We start from the raw sequence: 18,147 nt of genomic DNA, 5'->3' as shown, positions 1-18,147 counted from the left end.
ACAGCATTCCTAAAGAGGCACCCAGTCATCCACACCCCCCCCCTCCCACACATAACAGACACAAAGACACCAATACACAGAAACACACACCCCTGCAACGCAATCCGTTTATTTTTAAATCCACTTTTCAGTGAAATACTTGATCAGTTTTTTTTACATGACATGCATTTATCTTATTGTTACTTCGGCACACCAAAGACAATAGTTATTGTCAATTTACTGTTAAAATGAACACGATTTTAAGTGAAATGACATGATGTTCTCTCTTTATGTTGGCCCATTTTACCTGAACCGTAACTCAAGAAGGAACCTGCTGATACTTGATCCTTTTTTCATTTTTCAAGAAATTAATATTTAAGGGACCTGTGCCAATTTCTAAAACTATAATTAGATATAATGCATAGCTTATTTGTTGGTCTTATAAATCATTTACAAAAATGTTGTCACGTTTGGCCCCTCCCAGTCCTCTCCATGTGTTCGTGTTTTGGTTTAGCCCATGTGTATTTGTTTTGGTTTTTCTAGTCCTACCCTCTCATTTCGTGTCTCCGCCCATGATTGTTTTCACCTGTCCCTCGTTTTCCCTTTGTTACTTAAGCCCTGTGGTTGCACCTTGTGTTTGCTGGTCTTTGTATCGGTCTTTGTTTGATGTGTTGGTCTTCGTTTGAACTGTTAGGTTGTTTGTGTTTCTCGTCATGTCTGCACCCCGCTCTGTACGTGTTGGCTCTATGACCCTGGACCATTACGACCCTGATTTTGGATTTGCCCTCAATAAAAGTCGCTTACCCCCGCACATGTGTCCACTACCTCACTTCACGTTACAAACATGTCCTATTTTAACTGAATCCACCCTGTAAAAACCAACGCACTCAGCCACAGCTTATCCTACGCTATGTCAATGTGTTAAGCGTCAGTAGAATATTTCCTACTGTTACTGGGCTAAAGTGAGAATGCTTTCAGACCTACCTTGGTCGGGATAGGTCTGATGTTTTCTTTACTTCAGTCTGTTTTAGCATGTGAACGCTTCACTCGTATTCAGGTCCAAACAATTGAACTGAAGGAGGGATTTCAACACCAGAGCATGTTCATGAAGATGTGTTTGATGTTGGCACATGGATCACAGAGCATTCTTTAGGATTGTGATACACAATTTTCTGTGATACACAAAGAAGACACTCATTTCTATTTTCTGTATTTATAGTGAAAATATGAGAGTAGCAGAGTGTTTGCTTCTCTGCAAAATTGATGCAGACTTTAGAAAATGAACCATCATCCTTTCTTCAGAGATAGCAGAGTTTATTATCTGAGGCTGAACCTGCTGAAGCTCAGGGTCAAACAAACACTAACACTCATTATCAGTAGATATATAGAGATGTGTTTTTACAGTGACATGTCCAGGGTGTATCCTGCCTTCCGCCCGATGACCCCTGGGATAGGTTCCAGCACCCCTCCCCGCGACCCTGAGGGAGAAGTGGGTTAGAAGATGTTTTTACAGTGACATTGCCAATAGTTTCAGTCAGTGGCCTAACTGCATTTGTCACTCAGCCAGTTATGATTTTTTTTTTAAACAATGTATTTTGCCCCAACACCACCTTCGGAATTGTGGTGCCATCCCTGATGCAGTCAATAAGACCAGCTTGCTTCAGCATTATCAAATAGATAGACACTAAAAGCAAAACTAACAACTAAAACTAATACAACACTAGTCAGAGAGTAAATCTACCAAACTAGCCATATCAGAAAACTGGCTACACGCCAATTAATTCTAGCTTATGTTGAATATTGGGGGCTTGGGGGCAGTCGTGGGCTGGAGGTTAGGGATCTGGCCCTGTGACCGGAAGGTTGCCAGTTTGATATCCAGGGCTGACAGTCCATGACTGAGGTGTCCTTGAGCAAGACACCTAACCCCCAACTGCTCCCCGGGCGCCGTGGATAGGGCTGCCCACCGCTCCGGGCAAGTGTGCTCACTGCCCCCTAGTGTGTGAGTTCACTAGTGTGTATGTGGTGTTTCACTTCACGGATGGGTTAAATGCGGAGGTGGAATTTCCCTGGTTGTGGGATCAAAACAGTATCACTTACTTACTTACTTACTTACTTATATCACTAAAGTTGAAGTCTTCTTTTCATTCTCCATGTAAATTGCAGGATGAATGTCTTTTGAGGGCCAGCTGAATCACTTATGCTTTGTGGTTGTGCATCATGCTGTACATGTGTTCAGAGTACATCTTCTTCAGTGTAGCGAAGGAGCTCTCGCACAAAACACTATAATAGTATTTTTATTTGCTTATTGTCTTCTTCGTGCTGACCAACCAACCCTCGACAGCGTACTGTGACTTTCACATGTATATTTATAGCAGCAGGAAGCTGTGTCTTTACTAGTATATAAGTTAATATAACGTCCATTAATATAACGAAGGCCTACCTGGCAGCTCAATGTCTGTTTTGTATTTGTGCAAGTGTCACCATATACTTTGTAAAGGAAACTTTTCTATAAGTAAGAAGTTTTTTCTGTTTTTTTTTATTTCCTTCTTAAACCCAGCCACTTGTTTAATTTCTGATCTTGTTTCTCTTTGTTACAGAACATTTTTATGTATGACTTTCAGTGCAACACAGTCCAGGGAAAGAAGGGATGTTCATCGTCTCCATTAACCCCCCCCCCACACACACACACTTTTATCCCCCCTCTCTGGTGGGAGTTTCCTGAGATCAGGGTTACATGTCAGCAGAACATCTTCCGTATTGAATGAACACATCAGGCTGCAGGACAGAAGAACTTTTGAGGACCACTTCACTTTGGGAATACAACTATAACCTGAACACAGTGGAATTATTCTCAGTCAGAACACGGTACATCATGACGAAGCTATTGTTTTGATTTCCAGTGCAACACTGCGTGACTTAAGATGGGAAACGGGAGTTGGAGGTGATTCCCTCATTTCAGTGGGAGTTGCTTGGTGCAGTATTAAAATGTCAAAGTGAAAGTACCAGGCTGAAGAACTTCTAAACCACCACTGTTGACGTCCCGTTTACTCCTCATTGTAAGTCTTCTCTCTCTCTCTCTCTCTCTCTCTGTCTCTCTCTCTCTCTCTCTCTCACTCTCACTCTCTCTCTCTCTCTCTCTCTCTCTCTCTGTCTCTCTCTCTCTCTCTCTGTCTCTCTCTCTCTCTCTCTCTCTCTCTCTCTCTCTCTCTGTCTCTCTGTCTCTCTCTCTCTCTCTCTCTCTCTCTCTCTGTCTCTCTCTTTGTCTCTCTCTCTCTGTCTCTCTGTCTCTCTCTGTCTCTCTCTTTCTCTCTCTCTCTCTCTCTCTCTCTCTCTCTGTCTCTCTGTCTCTCTCTCTGTCTCCCTCTTTCCCTCTCTCTCTCTCTCTCTTTCTCTCTCTCTCTCTCTCTCTCTCTCTCTCTCTCTCTCTCTCTGTCTCTCTGTCTCCCTCTCTCTGTCTCCCTCTCTCTCTCTCTCTCTCTCTCTCTCTCTCTCTCTCTCTGTCTCCCTCTTTCCCTCTCTCTCTCTCTCTCTTTCTCTCTCTCTCTCTCTCTCTCTCTCTCTCTCTCTCTCTCTCTCTCTGTCTCTCTGTCTCCCTCTCTCTGTCTCCCTCTCTCTCTCTCTCTCTCTCTCTCTCTCTGTCTCTCTGTCTCCCTCTTTCCCTCTCTCTCTCTCTCTCTTTCTCTCTCTCTCTCTCTCTCTCTCTCTCTCTCTCTCTGTCTCTCTGTCTCCCTCTTTCCCTCTCTCTCTCTCTCTCTCTCTCTCTCTCTCTCTCTCTCTCTCTCTCTCTCTCCTACAGTCTGTACACTCTGTAATTACTGTAAAGTTACTGACTGTGGAAGCGTATTTGTAGGAGATAATAGAAATCAACATTTACTCAAAAGTCAGTATTTGATATGTGCTGCATTCTGAGTAGACTTGGACAACACTGAAATGTTTTGAACATGCAGCTTGAACTAATTTTATCTCAAGCTGCATTCTGAGCACCACTGATGTAGAAGGTTTTCAGTGACATACTCCAGAGAGACTGCTTTTAAAGATTGCTTTGTGGTTTGTATTTGTATTTGCTGTATTTGTCTGCTCTGTGTACAGTAAAGCATACTGTACTCAAGCCTCCTCCAGTGTTGAGTGAAGCTTGAATTTGAAGTGTTTACTGAAGAATTTACTGAAACACTAAACATACTCAATAAAGCTCATTACAGGCGTCAAATGTCAGAGTTTAAACTAGAGCCATCAGTGTTTTAATGACTTTACTCCCAAATAACTTATTGGAAATCTCAGGGCCGTAAATAAACTTTGTATTTGTCTTTAGTCTCTCTAAGCTGGGACTGACTTCTTTGGCATTGAAAGCATAACATGTTATTAACACTACTTATAATGCATTATATTAACAATTCATAATGTATAATAAGCATAGCTATAAAGTGTAATTGATTTTTACAATAATATTTAGAACCATGTTTATACTGCCTTATGAATGCATTTGAACATGTTATAAATGTGTTTGTAGATGCTTACAAATGTTACATTCATATAAAGTGTTACCATTATTTTTTTTCAAATTGTCTGTAAATTCAGTGGCTCAAGAGTAAATAAAGTCAATGACAGTCGTCTGTTGTGAGATGTTGCTTTGTAGAGAAGCTCGTTACAGCACAAAAATCTTTATGTACTATCCAGAATAACTAGTGAAGCTGGCTACAGTATGTTGTCTGAGACTTTGTATGAAATGATAATGATGGTTATTTAGCGGCAAAACTAGACAATGTTTTGACTACATGCCCTGCTTGTACCTCTCTACCATGAATGAGTTTAAGAAATACGTTTTAGTCCAGAGCCCGATCTCAAATCTGTCATAAAGTAACGCCAGGCAGCATACTCAGACATCCCATCTCTCAATATGTTAGGTAGATTTTTGAGTCATGTCTGGCTCTTATCACCATCACACCATGAACAATTCAGCCAGTATCTCTAGAAGGGTGCCTTTCACAGCAAACTCCTCTGAATGGGGTTGTTGGAGCCTATCCCAGCTGTCATTGGGCAGAAGGCAGGATACAACCTGGACAGGTTGCCTGTCCATTGCAGGGCAGACAGACAGAGACACAGACCTCACAAACAACTACACCAAACAAAGTTGTCTATAAAAACACTTAATGGTTTCTAGATCACATGCAGATATGGAAGTGTGGTGTGGGTGGCTGGAGCCAGGAAGAATCCAGTTGGAATCTCCCCTCAGCGAGGAGGTGACATGGCAAACATAAACCACTTGGCTTCACCAGGATCCACTAATCTGAGATCATTTCCCTGACCCCTGTCACTAAACCCTTTGTACTTGGTATCACATTCATGTCTTGCATTCTTGTCTGATGAGTTGTTCAAATGCAATTCCAGAGCGAAAGAGGCCATGGACAGATGGAGTCTCCTTCAGTTGATTCAAGTACTTCTCATCACATCCTGTTTCTGTAAAGGTAAGGAAAATCAGCTCACTCACATTCACCCAAGTCCAAAAAGTACATTTAGTATGATAAGTAAAAATGCTGCTGGCTTTGTTCCAGCTGGTGAAATTATTTTATACTTACTTACACACTGGATGATCTAACAGATCCTTTTGCTTCTTCTCTAAATATTTTCTATCAGCAGAGAGAAACAGACATCCTATGTGTTTTGAGCTCATTTATAGGAATCATTTAATTCCAGAGAAAGGATACTTTAGCTGCTTTTTGTAGTGGTCCTCAGTCTCCAATATCTTCCTACATTTTTCTTTAATGTGTACTTGAGAAAGACCCTGAGAAAAAATCTATGACTGATTCATGACATGTTCTTAAACTGCAGAACTCTTCACACCTTTGTGCATGTATGTAGATTTTGTTGTTACCTAAGAACAAATCCCAAATAGGAAAACTGCGTAAGTATATATATATATATATATATATATATATATATATATATATATATATATATATATGAGTAAGTGATACTTTTTTAATTCCACAAACAGGGAATTTCCACCTCCACATTTAAACCATCCCTGCAGTGAAACACCACATACACACTAGTGAACACACGCACACTAGGGGGCAGTGAGCACACTTGCCCGAAGCGGTGGGCAGCCCTATCCCACGGCCAGTTCCCTAACCTCCAGCCCACAACTGCCCCCAAATGTATATATGTACAGTGCTGTGCGAAAGTTTTAGGCATCTAAGCCAATTTTTAAACAATTTACCTCAGCAGTGAGTTTATCAAAATATACATTAGAATAAAGTCACATTCATAATTCAAATAAACATAAAAACATTAATTATTAATCAATATTCTACCAATTTTGTTTATTAAAATATTAACACTTTTCTCAGCAAATAAACTCATAAACTCATACTACACATACAAATAGATTTTGAAAAAAGACTTTTGCACTGTACTGTATATATAATTTTATGCATATATATATATATATATAAATAAAATACGATTTTAGCCATGTGCTTTAATCCCTTTAAAACAAAAAGATTGTTGTTCCTAACAATTTGTGGACTAAACTTTAATGTGTGGACTGCGTGTTGTTTGGATGCTCCACTGTAGATGCTTTGTAAATGCTCAGTCCATCTTTAAGTAACATTCAACTTAACATGAATTGAATGCAACTGGACTTCAATGCAACCCTAACGTTAACCTCAAGGCAAAACCTTCATCTATTCCTAACCCTAACCCTACACACAATGTTGTTGTTAATTAACCGAACATCACCAGAAGGTTTGTTAATGACTTAAGGATCTGTAGAGCATCTATAGGGGACCATCCAAATACAATGTGACCCAGATTTCAGACCAGACATGAAAAGGTTAAAGATACTCTCTCTTAACATCACACATGTTGATTCATGAGTTCAAATGAAATCGCACAGTGCATGGATATATATGCAGGTGTTTGTGTGCGTGTTTGTGTTTAGTAAACTGTTAGAATTTATTCACTGACTTTGTTTGTTTTTACATTTCAGATGCTGAACTTCACTGTCCTGACATAAATGCGACTGTTGGGCAGCCATTAAATCTGAACTGCAAAGTTACATGTGAAAACTGCAAAGCTATCGAATATAAATGGAAGAAGGACAACAAAATACTGAAACATGAGAATAGTACTGGTCAGCTTCAGTTTTATTACCCAATTCCAAAATTTTCCATGGAACACAATGGAACCTACACATTTTGGGTGCAGCTGAATACTACGTCTCTTACAAAGACCTTCAGTGTCTTATCAGGTACTTTTCCTTCAGTCCATATGTTGTCACTGTTAAAATAATCTCAGACTGACATTTAACTGACTTTAATAACCTAAAAGTAAATAAATTTACAAGATAAATATTTACAGTAGAATATCAGGGAGCACTGTATGTCGTCAGGACAGCGTCTTATATAGCATCATAAGTGTAACTCAGCAGATTATCTACAGAAAGAAAGATTAGAAGGAAGAAAATAGTTTTGTAGAATACAGTAATAAAACATTTGTGGTCTCATTAACTGCCAAAATACTACAATTCAACTAAGAAGGATAAAAACATGTTGTTTCTGTATATACCTAGAGTTTTAGCTCTGGTCAAATGACACATTTATGAGCCATGTGTTAAATAAATAAATAAGCAGAAATCAAATACTTGTAAATGCTGAGCGTCAGATCAGGCACATGTTTCTGTATAATTAAATCACAATGATGTAAACAAAGACATCCAGACTGATTTGATGTGAAATGTTCCGTTGCAGAGAAACTTGCAAAGTCAGAATGGTTCACAGTGGTGATGACAGGAACCAGACGTCTGAAGCGTTTAATGACTCTAAAAGTTACTTCTCGAAACTCGTACGTGACATGCCTACAAATAAGCTGCCTGAGGCCCTGTACATTGTTTTACCACAGTTCTGAGATGAAGTTTTGGCTTAAAATGTACTTTTTTTTATTATTTATTAAAGGCGAGGAGATATATGCAAGGTGTTGTGAGGCAAAATAGTCCTCAATGAGGACGTATTCCACTACCTTACCATTATCAGCATTATACAGATGAATTTTAGAAGGCATGTGTAGATTGGTTTACTGGTTATTTTTGATAAATAAAATGGCTATATTTTTGTTGTGGATATATTGACCCCTGATTCAAGTTGGACAAAAATGAAAACTCTCTGAATGATTCTGTTCGCATCACAGAGATTAAATTATGCAGATTAAACTTATAAACATATGAAGACATGGACCATAGAAAATGTACATTTCTAGATTTCAGACCAGACATGAAAGAGTTACACTCTGTGAAAGTAGAGTGTAACTCTTTCATGTCTGATCTGAAATCTAGAAATTTTAACTTTTTATTTTTGACACACCAACTCCATACCTGGGTGCATGTGCAGGTGTTTGTGTGTGTGTTTGTGTTTAGTAAACTGTTAGAATTTATTCACTGTCTTTGTTTGTTATTGCCTTTTCAGCACTGTATTGTCCTGACATAAATGCGACTGTTGAGCAGCCATTAAATCTAACCTGCACAGTTACGTGTAAAGACTGCAACTCTATCGAATATAAATGGAAGAAGGACAACACAACACTGAAACATGAGAATAGTACTGGTCAGCTTCAGTTTTATTACCCAATTCAGAATCTGTCCATGGAACATAATGGAACATATACATTTTGGGTGCAGCTGAAGAGTGGTACTCTTACAACGAACTTCAGCGTGATCTTATCAGGTACTTTTCCTTTTTCAGGCCATATGTTATGTACTTCTACATTGCAGTGTACACTGTTAAATTAATCTCAGACTGACTCAATACATAAAGAAATTTTACTGACTTCAATAACTTACAAAAAATATTAACAGCAGATTTTAAAGAATGTAGAACGCATTCCACGAGACAAGGCAGTCATTATGATTACAAACATAAAGAGCATAATGCATAAAAAGGCCTAATGTTAGGTCAGAAATGTGCATGGACTGCAATATTTCTGTATAATTAAATCATTACAACATGAACAAAGTCATCCAGACTGATTTGATAAGAAACGCTCCATTCTAGAGAAACTTGCAAAGTCAGAATTGTTTACACTGGCTGTGACAGGAACCAGATATCTGAAGGTATTAATGGGCCTCACTCACCAACCCTTCCTATAAAGAAATTTCTTCTTAAAACCCACGTACACAGTTTTCATGAAGATTCTGACATTCACCAGTGTTTTCTTATTTCGGATTTGCTCTTAGGTAAGAAAAGAATCTACACACACTCAAGAGCACGAAGGTGTGAATATGGCACTTTAAGAACAAGTCATGAATCTGACATAAACATTTTATTGGGATAATTCTCAGGAACACATTTCGGAAAACCTTAGGAGGATATTGGTGAATGAGGCCTATTAACTCTAAAAGTAACTTCACAGAAAACTTTTACATGACATTGTTGCGTACTTTCTTTTCTTTCTTTGTTCTTTTCTTTCATTAGTGCTAGTTATTCTATGTTTTATTGTAAATTATACAGTACCCCAACAACTGATCACAAGGCAGATGTCCTGACCAAACAGTTGTTTTTTACTTGTCCCTGCTAAGGGCACAAATAGCAACTTTTACCACATTACATCTGCTTGTCTACCTCACAACAGGATGTATGTAGTCCTGACATAATCCTTAAGAGATGAACCAATAGCTGCAGGGAAAATATTTAGTTCAAAGACTCCTCTTAGAAACTTGTTGGTCAGACTGAGTGGTAGCAGATGGACAGCATGCTTCAAACCTTGCTCTACTGACTTTCTCCTCATTGGCAAAGAAAGAGATGTTTACAAATATGCTTAAAACATGGTTTTGCAATAGGTCTGAGATAAAGGTTTTGCTTATTTTTTTTACTTGGTAAAGAGATACATGCAGGTTGTTGTAAGTTGAAACAGCTTTCAAAGAAAATGTGTATCCAGGGCGGCACGGCTCCTCTCTGTGTGGAGTTTGCATGTTCTCCCCGTGTCTGTGTGGGGTTCTTCCTCCCACAGTCCAAAGACATGCAGTCAGCCTGGTTGGACATGCTAAATTGCCCCTAGGTGTCTATGTCTGTCTGTCTGTCTGCCCTGCAATGGACTGGCGACCTGTCCAGGGTGTATCCTGCCTTCCGCCCGAAGACTGCTGTGATAGGCTCCAGCACCCCCCGCGACCCTGACAGAGAAGCGGCTTAGAAAATGGATGGATGGATGGATGTTTATCCATCTTTACTACTATTTTCCCATTATCGAAATATATACAAAATCTCAGAAGACACTTTTTGCTAGTAAATAAGATGACTACATTTGTGTTGCAGACATCTTGACCGCTGATTCCTGCCAGCTAAATAAACTGGAATCTATAAGTTTATCTAGAATTAAGCGTTTTATAATTAAACCACTCTGAATGACTTTGTGTGCATTTAACTGACTGAATTATGCAAAAAATGTAAAACGTTGGTGGTTTTCTGCTTCAACCTCCTGCCTTCACCACTGTTTATAGCAGGGTAGTGGACGCACTTACACATATGAAAGTACATCATCTTCACAAACAGAAATTATCTACCCACTGAATTCTGATTTGTATATTTTTATATTCATGCATTAGACTAATGATTTTTTTTTTTTTCCAGAAAACAAGACTGAAAATATTCCCCACCTTGACACTTACACAGATGTTTATTCTCATAATCATAAAGTGGCTGTAATTTTTATGGCCATTCTTTTTGCCACAGCTCTTGCTGCTTCCATTGGTTATATATATAAAAAAAAAGAAAAGTAACTGCATCTTACCAAACAGAGAGCATGTTCAAATTTCAGATTCCAGATCTTAATCCCAAGGAGCAAAACACATCGCCATGGATACTGTAACAAGGTGTCTTACTACTGTGAATCTGTGAGTCAAGCTGAACAGTAAAAGAGGAGGTGAAAACTGAAACAATTGGGTCAGTTTTATATATAAAATATAGGACAAATAAACACTGATCAGGTTTCTGTGCTTGTTTTGTAGAAAGCTTTGAATATATATACAGTAAATATGTACACATATGTAATGTACTTCTTCTGCTTTTTATATCTAATTTCCATGAAATATCATTGTATTACTGCTCGTTTGTGATTGATGAATAAGAGATTGTTGGACAAGAGTTCATTTTTACCAAGTTACTTTCAAACTATACAAAGATTCAAAATGTTTTTTTTTGTCTTGTCAGTCCTGAGTCATGTCATTTTTTTCTACTCTAACACTGAGTTGTAAGTCAAGCTATTTACCCTGTTAACATGCATTCTCAAAAATAAAAGTACCAAACTGTCACTAGGGCTGTACCCCTCTTGTCTCGTCTCCAGGCTTTTTATTTTATTCTGTTTTAAAACATTCGATTATAAAAAGGTACAGATACGTACTTTTCACCTGGGGAAAAAAAACGTATTTAAGTTGCACAACTGGACCTTCAAACCACTGTCGTACCTTTAAGGGACATTTATATTGTTTGTACCTTGATGAATAAAAAATGTGCCTGCAAGAAACTTTATTTCTAACAGTGTACAGTGCTTTTAGAAAGCATTCAGACCCCTTTGCCTGTTCCTTATTTTAACATTAACATTTTAACATCTGCAAAAAAAGCTCTGTAATACATAAGAATAAACATGTTTCTTCAAGGTTTCTTTTATTAAACACAAAAAGCTGAAATATCACATTTACACAAGTATTCAGGCTATTTACTCGGCCCCAGAGTTGTGAACAAGTCACAAGTAGAAAGCAACAAGTAAACCTCAAGTCTGACACTTGAGTCCCGAGTCAAATCCCAAGTCAAGACTCTGGAGTCAGTACAGGCAAGTCTTGTGTCGAGTCCAGAGTCCTAAACTTTGAGTCCTAAACAGGTCAGTTTGCTTGCTTCAACATTTAATGACATTTCAAAACCAAGAATGATGGTGGCAGCAACAAAGTATTTTAATGGCCGCATGTTCAATCAATCAATCAATCAACCTTTATTTTGACTCGGAAGTACATTGAGGGCAACCCTCATTTTCAATGTAGCCGAGCATTTACAAAAACAGGGATTGACATGACAAAGAAAATAATAACTACATTTAATCATTTTAAATTAAAAGAAAATTTAAAATAACAGTGAATAAAAGATGAAAATAGATAAAAATAAAACTTGAGGTTTAAATGATAAATTAAGACCAAAAGATAAGATAAGAGATTAGTAAGGTAATAATACAATAATACAAATTAAAAAGTAATGATACAAAGCTATTAAAAATAAAATGAGAGAAAATAAATAAATAAATAAATAAATAAAAAAGAAATAAAGAACTAAGGAGAACTAAAACAAAAACTAAAAGTTAAGAATAAATATGATTAAGTAAAACAGGTACAGGCTGTCTGTAGGAGGTTTGATATTAAAAGTTTAAAATGACTGAGTGACACCAGTGAGCCAAGTTTTAGTGTTTCCTGTAGTGAATTCCAGCTGGTGCTGTAAAAGCAGATTTTCCCAGTTCAGGAAAAAGTCTTGCTACCTGGCAGCTGATCCAGTTACTAGAGCGAGTCTGATAATTACTGCTATTTGTATTCATCCATGAAGTGATGTATTCTGGCAAATGACCGGAAAGTGTCTTATAAATAAAACTCAACCAGTGTGTTTCCCTTCATACCATTAAAGAGGGCCACCCAACTTTCGCATACGGCTCACAGTGGTGAGTTCTGTATGGCTCTCCAGTGATGAACCTCAGGGCAGAGTGATACACTGGGTCCAGTAATTTGAGAGAGCTGGAGGGAGCATATTTATAGATAACGTCACTATAGTCCAGCACTGATAGTAAAGTTGCTTCAACTAGTCTTTTTCTGGCATGGATGGGGAAACTTATGTCTATAAAAATAACCCAGCCTTTACTGTCTAGTAAACTGTCTTGTCTTGTCTGCCTTGTCTGCCTTTACTGACTAGTTTATTTATGTGTGGTTTAAAACTGAGTTTATCGTCCAGCCATATGCCAAGGTATTTATATTCCGTGACTCTCTCAATAGTGGATCCTGCCAGGGTAGTAATATTTACAGTACTAAAATCAGTATTGAAAGATCTGGAAAACAGCATGAACTTAGTTTTCATGGCATGTAAAACTAATTTGTGCTTATATAATACCACCTGTAGAGCATTAAATGAGCTCTGTATATTTTTTTATATTTTTATATAATTTAATGTTAATAGTGCATTGTTATGCATTAAGTTTCTAGCTTATAGAGGCAAACTTGAATATTTCACATGTCTTCCCAGATAAAATAGGCCAGGAATTAGCATTGTAACAGACTTGATGACGTTGCTGTAAATATACTGTGTAATGTGATGCAGTTCTTTTATACCCACGCCAGGGAATCCAGTTCAAATGAAAAGTAGCTGACTGTCAAAAGCCACATCTGCTGACAGATGTCTTTCCATGTTTCTTTCACTTTGGGTTGTGAGCCTTTCTGTGTTGTAAGTCTAAGTCATCTGATAAAGGCAAAGTCGAGTGGCAAGTCTTTTTTATAGAGTCCAGTCTCAAATCATTCATGATACAAATCTTACTTGTGTCCACATCTCTGCTTAGTGCTGTTTTGAGGAGCCCATGGCTGTGAGTGCAGCCTTAAGTCTTCTTGGATGCGATGCTACAAGCTTGGCATTCTTGGATTTGGGGATTTTCTCCCATTCCTCTTCACAGTCAGGTTGGATGGGTACAGCTCGGCTACTCAGGGATGTTCATACACCCATCCCTGAAGGCACTCCTGCATTGTCTTGGCTGTGTGTTTCCAGCATTGTCTTGCTGGAAGGTAAACCTTCTCCCTAATCCGCAGTCCTTGGTGCTGATGAACTGTTTTTTCACAAGGATTTCTCTGTAACTTGGTCTGTTTTTCTTTTAATTAACCCTTAATCCTAGTTCCTGCTGCTGACATCCATATTACTTTATGCTGCCACCACCATGCTTCGCTGTGGGGTTGGAACTGGCCAGATTTTGAGCAGTGCCTGGCTTCCTCCAGATGAATGCTTGGCATTCAGGCCAAAGAGTTTGTTCCACCAGAGCATAGAATTATTTAGGATCCTGAGAGTACTTTAGGTGCTCTTATGCTACATTTACATGTCACAAGAAACAACGAAAAACTGAAAACCTCATAGTGGTCTGTGACTGACAACAGCAGCCACACAAATACTGTCATGCTGAAGCTGCTGCTGGTAGTGGAATTTTCCTACTTCCCAAAACCCCTACAGCAACTTCAGCAGCTGTAGTTGTTTTGCGTACTAATTGAGAACCAGATGTGTCCCTGAGTCTACATTCTATTTTGTGTTTCCAACTTTGTGTAAGCAGTCTGGAGAAGGGCCTTTCTTGTTCATGCATGATGGAGGTCCCATGCACAAACAGAGGTAAATAAGGCGTTTTGAGAGTCTGATGTAAAAGAACTTAACTGGCCTACATAGCGACCATACCTCAACTCACAGTTCCTTCTCATCTGTATTTTAGTCCAAAAATTATAGTGTTATTTCCTACAGCAGTTGGAACAAATGCTTTCTAAAAGCACGCTTGAATATGTATGTGTTTGTGTGTGTCTTTACTAGAATGCTGAAGTGAAAATACTGAACCATGGAAAGTAGTTACCACTTCTCAAATGACATGATTCTGTAAGCAAAAATAAGTTTACACATCCTTTTCAGAAAACACTGCACATTTAAATATAAAATTGCTGTATTTTTTACTCAGTTTAACATATAGGGAAAAATAAAACATAAAACACAGCCTATGCAAAAAGTGGCATATTTCATATTTACTCTTTTCCCCTAATGTGTTAAATTTGTAATGTTACACAAACACAAGAAGACGCTTGAATGGCAATTCCAAAAGAGCAAAATCCTGAAAGCAGGCAAAAGGTTCAAGGCAGAAGTCAAACAATCAGAAATACCACTCAGTGTTTAAGAAATTGCCAATACCTCCCAAAAGAGGTCAATACCTCTCAGGTGACTGAGAACGAGATGATTGCAGGTGATTGTAGGAATTGGTGACGTCATCGGGACTGGGATTATGGGAAATGGAATGCTTGGCAAGGGAAAAGAACCTGGAAGCGTGACAAAATTCAGCAAATAAACAGCAACTGTGCACTAAACTTAGCTGAAAAATTCCATATTTATCCCATAGTTGACAAAAAATTCAAAATTCAAAAAATTCAAAACAAAAAAAATGTCATTTGAGCAGGGCTGTTCAAACTTTTGCATGTGACTGTATATATAATGCAAATAAAGTAGTTTCTTATTTTTAGTGATTATTCATGTGAGTCACTTGTGATTAGTTGATATGCATTCAGTAACAGTTAGATTGACTTAATGTATATTTTATGTATTAAGCACAACATGTAAGATAACAGGAATGGAATCAAGATTTTAAAACACTTCTGAAAAAAATATATATATAAACTTAATTCTGTACCTTAAAAGGGCAATGAATACAAGAGATCCATCTCATAAAACATAATATACATGTGATTTTTGTTCATTCGATCTGTATCAAAAGTATTTATATTAGCACTTGTAAGGTCAAAAGTTCACAAATTATGCATTTTATTCCTATTTTTACACTCATGCCACTATAAAATCTAGGTTATTGATTTAAATTAGGCATCTGTATTATTTTTCTGTTTTATACTCTACTATATTTTGTTATATTCTATTGTTATTAACTGTATTATTTATGTATTATTCTAACTGTATTAAAGGAAAGGTGAGATTTTGGTGATAATTGGATTTGTTGTTTGCCGAAATGAACCTGTGACTGGGTTCTTATCTGATCCCTTCTGATATTTAACAGATGCAGGCTGTTATTATAAGCAGTTACTTAGTGGCACTTTGGTTTGAGAGGTCCTTGTTAGAAGAAACAAACACTCAACTGACTCTCAGTAACATGTTAAACATTTATGAGGGTTAGGGTTAGGGTTGAGGTTAAGGTTAGGATTAGGATTAAAACAGATGAAAAACTCGTATCTCCAAAATGGTTCTTCACTTCTAATATGAGTCAGTGGAACCAAATGTATTTCTAAGCCATTTTGGGACGTTTCTTTTGGCCCATTCATCAGGAAAATTTGACATAATATAAAGGACAAAATACATTTTTAAATTATGTAAAAAACTGGAAAACGACAAGAATGGAGATACAAGGTTTTGTTCTGACAGCAGCAATATTAACATCAAATACATCTACTTAATGTAAGTACTGTATCAACAGAACATCTACAAGATATTTACTTCAGTGTATTCAGATGCTGCACTACGTCTACTTCACTGATATCTATTAAGGGTTTATTAATCATCTACAAAGGACCACTCCAGAAAAAGTTTACCAAATAAATAAACGTTCAGCAAAGCAGGCATGATGCACACGCCACACGTAATTCATTGTCTTTATATTGGCTGTTTAGTTATTTGTATCTTAAGAGAATTTTGTTGTATCATATCTTATTCTCTGCTGTCGTTAATTATTAGTTTCCTGTGTTTACTTTAGAATGTCTGTCATTGATTTAATTACAATCAAAATTAACAAGCCATTTTAGTGGATGTAGTGAGTCACTTATGTTCCCAAAAGTGCCGAAAAGGCCCCTGAAGGTGTCATATTTCTGAATGGTTTTTCAAAGTAGGTTTATCACAGCATTGTCTGTCCATAAAACATGAAATCGAGACTCTTCTGACTCATTTCTGCTCTTTTAATCAACTTGTCTTCTGTTCTTTTTGTTTTCGGGGCTGATGAGGGGTTCTGAGCAGTTTTCTCTGAACAGTCAGTGATTTCAAGGCAGATGTTCTGAAGGTTTTCTGTGCCCATTTCCTTCACCACCCACAGCTGTTTTTGTTTAGTCAGATAAATGGGGAGTACGGTGCCTCCTTTCTTCAACCTGAAAGTTTCCCCATGTTTTTGCTTTGATTCTAACAAAGTCATATTCAAATATTTCCTGAGTCTTCGTAATTCTGCTTGGTTACTGACTCTGAAGGTATGCAGCAAAGAATGAAAGCAAAGGTTAAACAACTATTATTTCTTGAAAGCAGCATCAGTGTCAGAGTCGGTCTCAGTCTGAAAAAATTCAAAACAAAAAAAAATGTCATTTGATCAGGGCTGTTCAAACTTTTGCATGTGACTGTATATATAACATATAATGCAAATAAAGTAGTTTCTTATTTTTAGTGATTATTCATGTGAGTCACTTGTGATAGTAGTGATAGTAGTGCGACCAGGGTGCTCTCTGTGTGGAGTTTGCATGTTCTCCCCGTGTCTGCGTGGGTTTCCTGCGGGTTCTCTGGTTTCCTCCCACAGTCCAAAAGACATGCAGTCAGGCCAATTGTGTAAAATGATCAAATTGTAAGTCGCTCTGGATAAGAGTGTCAGCCAAATGCCGTTAATGTAAAAAAATGTAATGTAGTTGATATGCATTCAGTAACAGTTAGATTGACTTAGTGTATATTTTATGTATTAAGCACAACATGTAAGATAACAAGAATGGAATCAAGATTTTAAAACACTTCTGAAAAAAATATATATATAAACTTAATTCTGTACCTTAAAAGGGCAATGAATACAAGAGCTCCATCTCATAAAACATAATATACATGTGATTTTTGTTCATTCGATCTGTATCAAAAGTATTTATATTAGCACTTGTAAGGTCAAAAAAGTTCACAAATTATGCATTTTATTCCTAATTTTACACTCATGCCACTATAAAATCTAGGTTATTGATTTAAATTAGGCATCTGTATTATTTTTCTGTTTTATACTCTACTATATTTTGTTATATTCTACATGTTGGTGTTCACTGGAGTTCACTGATGAATACAGTAAACTGAAAACAAACTAACCTACCAGGTTTGAATTTTATTGACTTTTAGATTTTCCACCCAGTTGTGAACATGATGATGCTTCTCTCAGTGTGCAAGTTTCACGCCTGGCTCTGATGTGCACGAAACCTGCGCGAAGTGTACAAAACTGAATTTGTGGGTGTTTAACAGAGCGTGGAGAATTGACAGGAAACAGACAAAAACACTTTCAGGTAATCAGCTGCGCAACTCTCGCCATCACATCAGACACTTTTATCAAGAAATGTCGAAGACTGTCAGCAGAAAGTCAGTACTGTGGAAACCACATTTCCTGTCAGAGAGAAGTATTGGAGGAAGTTCTCTCCTTTTT

The 18,147-nt window shown here is 37.5% G+C and overlaps 1 long non-coding RNA gene across 1 annotated transcript; it reads left to right on the top strand.

The window, feature by feature from the left end:
* The first annotated feature begins 2,722 nt into the window (after positions 1–2,722).
* Positions 2,723–11,291, top strand: LOC108429185. Its single transcript, XR_001857983.2, has 5 exons — positions 2,723–3,035; positions 5,365–5,441; positions 6,968–7,228; positions 8,439–8,696; positions 10,596–11,291. It is a non-coding gene; the product is annotated as an uncharacterized LOC108429185 (long non-coding RNA).
* Positions 11,292–18,147: the final 6,856 nt, after the last annotated feature.

This window comes from Pygocentrus nattereri, chromosome 13 (assembly GCF_015220715.1).
Source record: "Pygocentrus nattereri isolate fPygNat1 chromosome 13, fPygNat1.pri, whole genome shotgun sequence".
NCBI classification, from domain to species: domain Eukaryota; kingdom Metazoa; phylum Chordata; class Actinopteri; order Characiformes; family Serrasalmidae; genus Pygocentrus; species Pygocentrus nattereri.
This window is presented reverse-complemented; position numbering and strand designations above follow the sequence as displayed.